At 40.2% G+C, this 8,878-nt stretch overlaps 2 non-coding genes across 2 annotated transcripts; one reads left to right on the top strand and one right to left on the bottom strand.

The window, feature by feature from the left end:
• Nucleotides 1-2,088: 2,088 nt before the first annotated feature.
• TRNAA-AGC (transfer RNA alanine (anticodon AGC)) lies at nt 2,089-2,160 on the bottom strand. The gene has a single exon. It is a non-coding gene; the product is annotated as a tRNA-Ala (tRNA).
• Nucleotides 2,161-8,187: 6,027 nt separating this feature from the next.
• TRNAS-GCU (transfer RNA serine (anticodon GCU)) lies at nt 8,188-8,269 on the top strand. The gene has a single exon. It is a non-coding gene; the product is annotated as a tRNA-Ser (tRNA).
• Nucleotides 8,270-8,878: the final 609 nt, after the last annotated feature.

Genomic DNA, 8,878 nt, shown 5'->3' with positions numbered 1-8,878 from the left:
CCTGGAATAAAAATCAAGTTCCAGATATTAATCTCAACCATAAATATTTTCCCATGTATAACTAATAGTTATAAACTTTCTTTTTTAACACTGCCACAATAACATCACAACCAGCAAAAATAATAAAACTTCTTAATATAATCAAATCCTCAGTATGTGTTTGATTGTTTCTTTTTCCAATTACCTTGTTTGAATCAGGATCCAAATATGTTGCATTTGTCTATTATTCTCCTTACATGTCATTTAATCTGTATCAGTTCCACCTCCCTTTATCCCCCATGCCATTTCTTTCTTGAGGGTCAGTTTGTCCAGGAGAATGTCCCACATTCTGGATTTGACTGATTGCATTTTTGTGATGTTATTAAACATATTCCTATATTCCCAATATTTACTGTAAACGGATGGTTCCATCTATTAGACTAGACGAAGCACTAATTTTTTAATACAAGTATTTCATTGGTGGTCCCGGGCATGTTCTGTTTCACTGTGTCAAGAGGCACATGTTGTGTAGCAGTCTCACTTTTAGAGAGAAATTGATCGGGTATGTCAGCCCGCTCCATCTGTTCTAGAGCTCCCCCATCCAATTTCACCTCATGGTTGTAGCAACCACTGATGATTGTGACCAGGATGCATTATAGCAATATCAGCTGCAAAATGTTGACTCTATTTTATCATTCCTCCTGCATGTATTAGCTGTCATTCTTCTACAGAAAAAAATTTTCCCTCATCAACTGTATGTTTATCCTGACATACATTCTGTATGAGAGGTAGTATAAGTACTTGATTCTTTTCCTTCATTTGTCAGCTTTCAAAATAATGAATCAATAACCAAAAACCTCCAAAGTCGGGATGTAGGAAGACTTGTGTGTGTGTGTGTGTGTGTGTGTGTGTGTGTGTGTATTAATTTTACAACCAGGTTCTTTACTAAATTGTCCATTTGTAGTAGCTTTTCTCTTCTGAGGAGTAGTTTCTAGATATATAACCCTACCAAGATATATAGAGAGAGCTTTATCCCTTCCTATCCACTACCTACACCTCTAATTACTTTTTCATGCTAAATTCCTTGATTAGTACCTCCATTATAGCATTAAAATAGTAATGATAGTGGATATCCTTATCTTGTCATGAAGAAATTAAATCTCTGTGACCACAGATGTACTTAAAGTGACTTAAATAGGTGGTACAGATCATAAAAACTTACTAAAAATATATATTGTACAGAATTATTTTTCAGAATAAAAACTAATTCTAGAAATCAATACGTTTAAAAGGGACAACTGATTTTTTTTTTCCCTCTCATATTATGAAACCAATATTTCAGACTAGGTGGGCCTAAGCAAATCAGCTTTGATTTTTAGATTGGTTAAGACATATGGGTATTGTGGGATACTTGTTTGTGTTGGCAAAGTGGAAGTCGTCGTTCACTCAGATTTATTTCTGAAATGAGCCCATGTCATTTATTTTGATTGAAATTTTCTTGAACAGGAGATATTTAGATGCTTGATCTCTCACACTCCCAATAAGTTATCTCAGCAAAGCGGCAGTGGTCTGGATTCATTGAAGCAGCCGGTCTTCATTCACTCTGTATCATTCAGTTTAGGCTTGGAAGGCATCACGTACAATGACAGACAGTGCTTTATTGTTTCTTGTGCATAGAACCTTGCGGTTATGACTGGAACCCACGGTTTCCATATCTGGTGATTCAAGAAAACAAAGTATGGGGTGGTCAGATGCTCATAAGGAAGAAATCACAAGATATTTTTCTGCTATTCCACCTCCAGTTTGGTTTTTGCTCTAAGAACTCTTCAGAATTCAGAAGAAAGTGAATGAAACCGAGAGTCTGTTGTTTTCTGTCTTCTTTTCTGTTTTTAACTTGGCATCCAAAGAAATCAGGCCAGTTATCTTTCAAAAACGCTTGTCACGTAGGATTTAGGATATTTCTGGTGGTGGCAACGCTCTCGGGGCAGAAACTGGTTACTACAAAGGCAGTACAGGTAGGCAGAAAATTGAATGAAAGAAGACACCAGGTTTAAAGGGAGAGATGAAAGGAAAAGTGGTTTGATCACAAATGCATCCTCTCAAAACTGGTGGAGGTGCCGGGGATTGAACCCGGGACCTCGTACATGCTAAGCACGCGCTCTACCACTGAGCTACACCCCCAACTGTAAGGGCTTTTCTTCGGATTCCTTTCGTGATTTATAATCATTATTTCTTTGCTTCTCAAAGATTTAGTAAATTGCAGAGGAAACGTGAATGTAAAATTATCCATTTGCGTAAAATTCTCCATTTGCGAAACAGACTGAGCAGCGGCCTCATAAGAAAGCAACAGAATGAGACTCCAAAGGAAGCGGCTGAAAAGAGGCAATCTGTTGTCTCGACAATCTGTTGTCTCTCACTCTCTCCAGCCTCCCTCCATTCCTGCCCTTTCCACATGTAAGGCTTCAGGAGGCCGAAGCAGGTAGCTGGGCAGCCGGGGTACTCACTGAGGAGGTGGCGTTGGGAAGGGAGCAGAGGTGGAGTCAAAGCGGGTCCGCGCCTGCAGAGCTCCAGTTCCCGCGTCCAGCACCAACTCCCTTGGAACAAAGACCCTCAAATCATCTCCATTTCCGGAAGCCAGAAAAATCCACTGAGTGTTTCGTGGTGATGGCAGGGAACATCCCAGCGAGCTCACGATGTCCTGGACCGTAGGCGCCCAGATCGTCCAACTTAGCAACACTTACCTCCGGCAAAACCCTGGAGTCCCCTTGCCTTGCGGAGCTAGTCGAGGGTGGGCTGGGCTGGGCTGGGATGTTATTTAGATAAAAGGTGAGCAGGCAAGGCAGGACTGGCTTCTGTTTCTCCGCGACCAATCCCTTGGGAACCAGGGAGCTATGAAGAATTATTAGTACCTCGGAAGGTTTGGGAAGGGGGGAAGCTTCCTATACTTTAAAGAGTTGGCCCGGGCCCAATTCACATGCATTGATTTCTCGGGCACGTCCAGCGCAGTCTCTCTTTTTCTCCCTCTGAATTTCAAACTTATTAAAATTTTGAAAAAAATAAAAATATTACCCCAAATAACCATATACCTTTTACTCAGACTTAGCTATTGTTAATATTTTACCCCATGTCCTCCCTCTCTCTCCCATGTGAGAGTAAGCTGTAGTACATCATGTTCACTTACCCTTAAATACTTTACTACATAACCACTGTACGATCATGAACTTCAGTGAATTTAACATTAAATAAATAGCTGTATTTAATCTACAGTCTGCATTCCAATTTGACCAATTACCCCCTAGAGTACAGGATCTAGTCTAGTGTCAGGTATTGTATTTAGATGACATGTCTTTAGTTTTCTTTAATTTGGGACATTTCCTCAGCCTTTCTTTTTCTTTCATGACATTAATGTGCCATTTCAATAATAGTGTATTTTTTTCTTTTATTTTTTAAAATAGAATGTCTTTCACTTTGGTTTTTGACTGATGTTTTCTCCTGATTAGATTCAGACTATGCATCCCCCAGTGGATTACTACGTAGATAATGCTGTGTGCTTCTCAAAGTATCATACCTGGAGACAGGTAAGGGCTATCTGGCACTCACTGGTGAGGTTAATTTTGATCCCTGCTTTGTAGGACAGTGATTTAAGACTGCAAATATCCTGTTCCTCATCAAAATCTCCCCCAAGATTTAACATGTACAGTCTGAGCAAATCTTTATTATGATTGTTACAGAATAATGATTTTCCAACTCCAGTCCTTCCACCATATTTACAGTCAGTGCTTGACATGCTACTAAACAATCATTTGTGTGGATTTCTAGTTTTTTGATGATTTATAATTGATTATGATACTTAACTACTTTGGTGCACAAATAGTCCCAGATTTGGCCACTGGGAGTCCCTTCAAACTGGCTTCTTATGTCTGTCTGAAATGTCTCCATCGTTTTTTTGAGTCGTTTTTACTTTCTAAGCCACTCTCTTGTTCACCTCTCCTAGACTGAGTCTGTCCTTATGTCCAGTAAATAAACACCCAACACTGGGATTCTGCTCAACAGAAGTGGATGAGGGAGCTGATGATCAGGATGAGAATTTGGGCTGGGGAATTTGTTTTTGTTTTTTTAACTGAGTCCTACCTCCTCTGATATACCCAAAGCAAATAGGTGTAAGGGGGGGAAAATCATAAACTTGTTGCGTGAGAGAGACCAACAGAGTGTATGATTCCTTTTGTATGAAATTTTAAAACTGCCCAAAATAATGTATGGTATAAGAAGTTAAGTTAGTTCCTGTCTTGTGGGTAGTGGCTAGAGGAGGACAGGAGAAGAGCTTCTGGGATACTGGGAATGTTCTGTTTCTTCATCTGTGTGTTGGTTACACAAATGGGTTCACTGTATGAAAAATTGCCAGGTATAATTTGTGTACTTTTTCTGTATGTTTGTTATACTTCAATATGAAGTTTTCAAACACAAGAACAGTGTTCAGAGATATGTTATTTCAGTCGCTGGCGGGTTCCTCTTCCTGTTTCTGCCTGGGGTTTATCTCCACAAGAGATTTCCCTTCCAAGGTAAAGTGTTTACCAAGGATATCATGATTAACCTTGAAGTAAAAGAAAAGAGCAATTCGTTATTGTTTCCTGCACTAAGATATGATGTATAGTGGCTAAAACAGAACATCAAGATGCACTATCAAATTTCAACAAGAATCTTTTTATGTGGGAAAATTAAATGAACTAGTTTTTGGTAAGCTTTTATCTTCAGAGTACTAGAGAATTGTATGTGACCTGAATCCCCTGATTTAGTGTTTCGACACTTAATTGGGAGTTCTCTTTTTTCTCTTTCTGTTTTTTTTTTGTTTTTGTTTTTTGTTGTTGTTTTTGTTTTTCCATTTTGTTCTTAGGCAGACAAGGCAATGAGAAGTGATATCTGGATCGTTTTATTGGCATTTCCCCTCCTAAAATACTCTCAAATCCAATGGTGGAGTCTTGCCTCTGTCCCTCCAACTTGCAGCTCCCTCTGGAGATGCCCAAACATCCTCAAGATCAGTACTGACAGGGCCAGATTTCAGGTCCATACTCTGCACAGAGCAATGCTCTATAGCATATATTTCTTCTTCTTCAATTTATCCTCATTTTAACCTCTCCTCAGAAAGTTTTTAAAAGGTTTTAAGAAACCACAAAAGAGGCCTAAGGAGCAAATTAGCAAGATCCCTTTACCCTCCCCAGAGGTCATGCTGGGCAATTCTGCTTTCTGAATGAGAAAGTCCAATGAAACCTAATGTGAGAGAGACATTTTTTCAGGAGCAAACACCACTTGGATTTTGCAATAGAGAACACTGGCCTAGGGAGAAAAGGGAAACAGTATTATCTATTTGTTTACAGAGCCTTGCAACCTGCCAGATTTGGGGGTTGAAATGGCCTTGGAGATGTCTCAGGTGCCTGGGTTGGATATGTTATTTAATCTCTCTAAATCTCAGTTTCTTCACATGTAAACTGATAATGATAATAGGTATTATTATATTTAATATATATTATATATTATACTATATTTCATGATTGTTGTGAGGTTTAAAGAAGAAATGTACAAAACTTTTATGCACTGGGACCTAGAACAGAGTGTGCTTTTATTATTTGGTGGCTATTCTTGTTGTTGTTGGTATTAAACTGGAACTTCTCAGCCTGGAATAATCTAGTTGTATCCCTTTGATAAGCGCCATCTTCCCCAGCGCAGGAATTCCCCATGTCTTTGGGACTGTATATTATTTACTGGTCATAAGGATCTCTGAAGATACAAGGGGAACCACAGGGAAAAATATGACCCCTCTGTGAAATCAATCATATTACAGAAAAATGTTCTTTAAATACTTTTTCTCAGAAAACATGATCTGGATAACAGGCTCACTGCTGTTAGAGAAAATAAGGATCCAGGTAATTTTTCGATGGGAAAAAAGGTTTTTTGTTACCTATGGAAGTAGAAATTTCCAAAACCTACTTTAGGTTAAATTGTTCTTTATGGATTTTTGGCAGGAGAAGGTACAGAGGAAAAAGCTATGAGAGTGGGAAAATAGTGTTCAAGAAGGATTGAAAATAAAAACTAGGGATCACACCAAGCCCAAATACTCTGGCTTTTCTGTGGCAGAACTCACACATTAATAACATTTAGAATGAGAAGAGTAGAGAAAAGAGGAGGACTAATGACTAGATTGAAGACAAAATTAGATGCTGTGCCTGTTTACAGTAAGCATCATTGTAAAGTTTTCTCTAAATATCTGGGAGATATGCCCAGGAGTTGTATCACTGGGTTCAAAAATATATGTACTGTGTAAGCCAAATTACAGCCGTCAAAGATATCTAGGTCTTAAACCCTGGAACCTGTAAATGTTACCTTATTTGGTAAAGGAGAGTGAAGATATGAATAAATCAAAGGTCTTGGTATGGGAAAATTATCCTGGATTATCTGGATGGGCCCTAAATATAATCACAACTGTCTTTATAAGAGGGAAGCAAAGAAGAAGAAGGCAATGTGTGGACTGAAGCTAGATGCTACACTGAAGGCTTTGAAGATGGAGGAAGCAGCCACAAGTCAAGTAATGCAAAGAATGCAGCTCTAAAAACTGGAAAATTAAAGGAAACGTTCACCAATTATGACTGACTAGAAGCTCTGATGGACCTCCTACTTCCCAACAATTAGCCCCTAGATAGTGCACTCTTTGTGACATTTCTGGTCTCACAAAGAGTTGGAGAATTCTCTAGGGAGGTCACTCAAAATAAACAAATATGATATTATATGGGGCCTAAAGTCATTCAGGAGCATGTGGAGCACAGGTCAGGGTGACTAGTGATAAAGCTCTAGATGTGGGAGCCCTGCCTAGGGTGCCTGGGAATCAGAGCAGTTGGGAGCAAGAGCTGCAGGAAGCCGACCTGGATCAGCAGAGGAGCAGGTTATCTTGAAGCCAAACAGCAATAGAAATACAACTGTGGGGATGAATATTTAACATCAGAAGAGCCGAGAAGTGGAGGAACTGAGCCTGGACTTCTCCTTATGGGCCAAAACCGGTAGTGGGAAAGAAGTGGTTCAGGGTATGTTGTACGTTGAAGGTGAGTTTATGAAATTCAGTAAAGGAACGTGAGAGGGAAAGAAGAGAGTCACTCCTGCCAAAGTTGAGAACCGAAGTAGAGATTTCATAGGAAGGAAGGAGCTACAGCATTTGGGCATGTGAGAGTCTTTTCAAATTTCTCTCCAAAAGTCTGCACTAAATATAGAAAAGCAGTTGAACCCTAGTGAGTGAAAGGGGTTTATTGATGCTGAGTTTATTTGAAGTTGTCAAGTTCAGCTTCCTCCTGGGGGTGGGGAGGGTGGGGAAGAATGGTGGTGGTGGTGGAATTGTGGGGGTGAGAGGGAAGGAGTGGATATGGAACTGGTGAAGTGACCTGCCCGAGGTCACACGGTTAGTGGGACAGAACCACAACAGGACCCAGGCGTCCTGGCTCCTGCACTAGTGAGGATTTCCCCACCTGGCCCTTCTCGGTGTTTGTGGTAGCCACCGTAAATCAATCGTACACTCTAAGACGCCAATCTGCTCTAGAAACAAAACGGCCCGGTCAGGACGCTTGCGGGTTTTCTGCTGATACTTTTTTTCAACCACGTTTTCACCCTTTGCTGTGTGTCGCAGACTGATGAATCCCAAGCCCCAGAGAAGGTAACAAGACCGAAATGAGGGAGTCTTTCAGCAGTCCAGCATATTTCAGAAGCAAATATAAGAACTACAGAGCCAGGTTTTGTTGTTTCCTGGTCTCTCCCAGAAAACTGGAATCCCGGGACGTGTTCTAATCAGGACGTAGGGAATTCGGCCCCTCGAATGCAGAGTGCAGCGGCAGAGGCACCCTACTCTCTGGGAGAACACAGGGCAGCTGACTGGAGCCGCGTCAGCAAATCAGGGTTGAAATCCTGGCTATGTTCATTCATTCATGTGTTCAACAAGGACCTATGTATTTAAATACCGACATGTACTGGTTTTACCTGTTCATTTTATATGTGCCAAGTAACCGAACCACTCTAAGTGTCATTTTCAGTTTTATGGTTGCTGTGAAATGTATATAAAAATATCTGATTGTGAGGACTGAGTCAGGATTAAACCAGAAAAGAAAGGCAATTAGATACAGTACGACAGAACGGAACTGCAGTAATGAAGGACATGATTTTGTCCCAACATCGTCCGACGAGGTGGCCGAGTGGTTAAGGCGATGGACTGCTAATCCATTGTGCTCTGCACGCGTGGGTTCGAATCCCACCCTCGTCGTGAGCTTCTCTGGACTTTGGCGCCTTCAGGGCGGCCACTGTGTGAACAGCGCGTTCTTCACTGAATCAGTTCCTACGTGTCATGTGAATAGTGCCTATCATCATCTAATATAGCAACTTGCCTCAGGGCGGGAGGTGTACTTATACTCACACGGACTTTTTCGAGGAAGAGGGATATAATAAAACATTGCCTAAAATCGTCCACAGAGATATACACAACAAATTATTATATGTTGTGTTACACTTGCAGGATATTTTCAGCCTATTTTTAACTGTACTGCAATTTTCACCAAGTTTGTTAATTTAATGTGTCCCCCTCCCCAATAAAATACTTAACCATTACTGAGGATCTCTGGCTTTGAGGAGGAGGGTATGTCTCTGCTTAGAGACAAAACTGAAAATACATCCCACATGACATTTCCTGTTAGATCCAAGGATTCCTCCTTTAGCAGAACAGAAGAATGTCAATATTGTGTAGTTTCTGCTGTGATCGCCATCTTGTCAGAACTTTGGGGGGAAATATTTTTATATGTATATAAAATATTTTATAAAATAAAAGTTATTTAAGTATTTTATACATAAAATATAGTTTAATTTAAAATTATTAAAA

Source organism: Eubalaena glacialis, chromosome 7 (assembly GCF_028564815.1).
Source record: "Eubalaena glacialis isolate mEubGla1 chromosome 7, mEubGla1.1.hap2.+ XY, whole genome shotgun sequence".
Taxonomy (NCBI): Eukaryota; Metazoa; Chordata; class Mammalia; order Artiodactyla; family Balaenidae; genus Eubalaena; species Eubalaena glacialis.
This window is presented reverse-complemented; position numbering and strand designations above follow the sequence as displayed.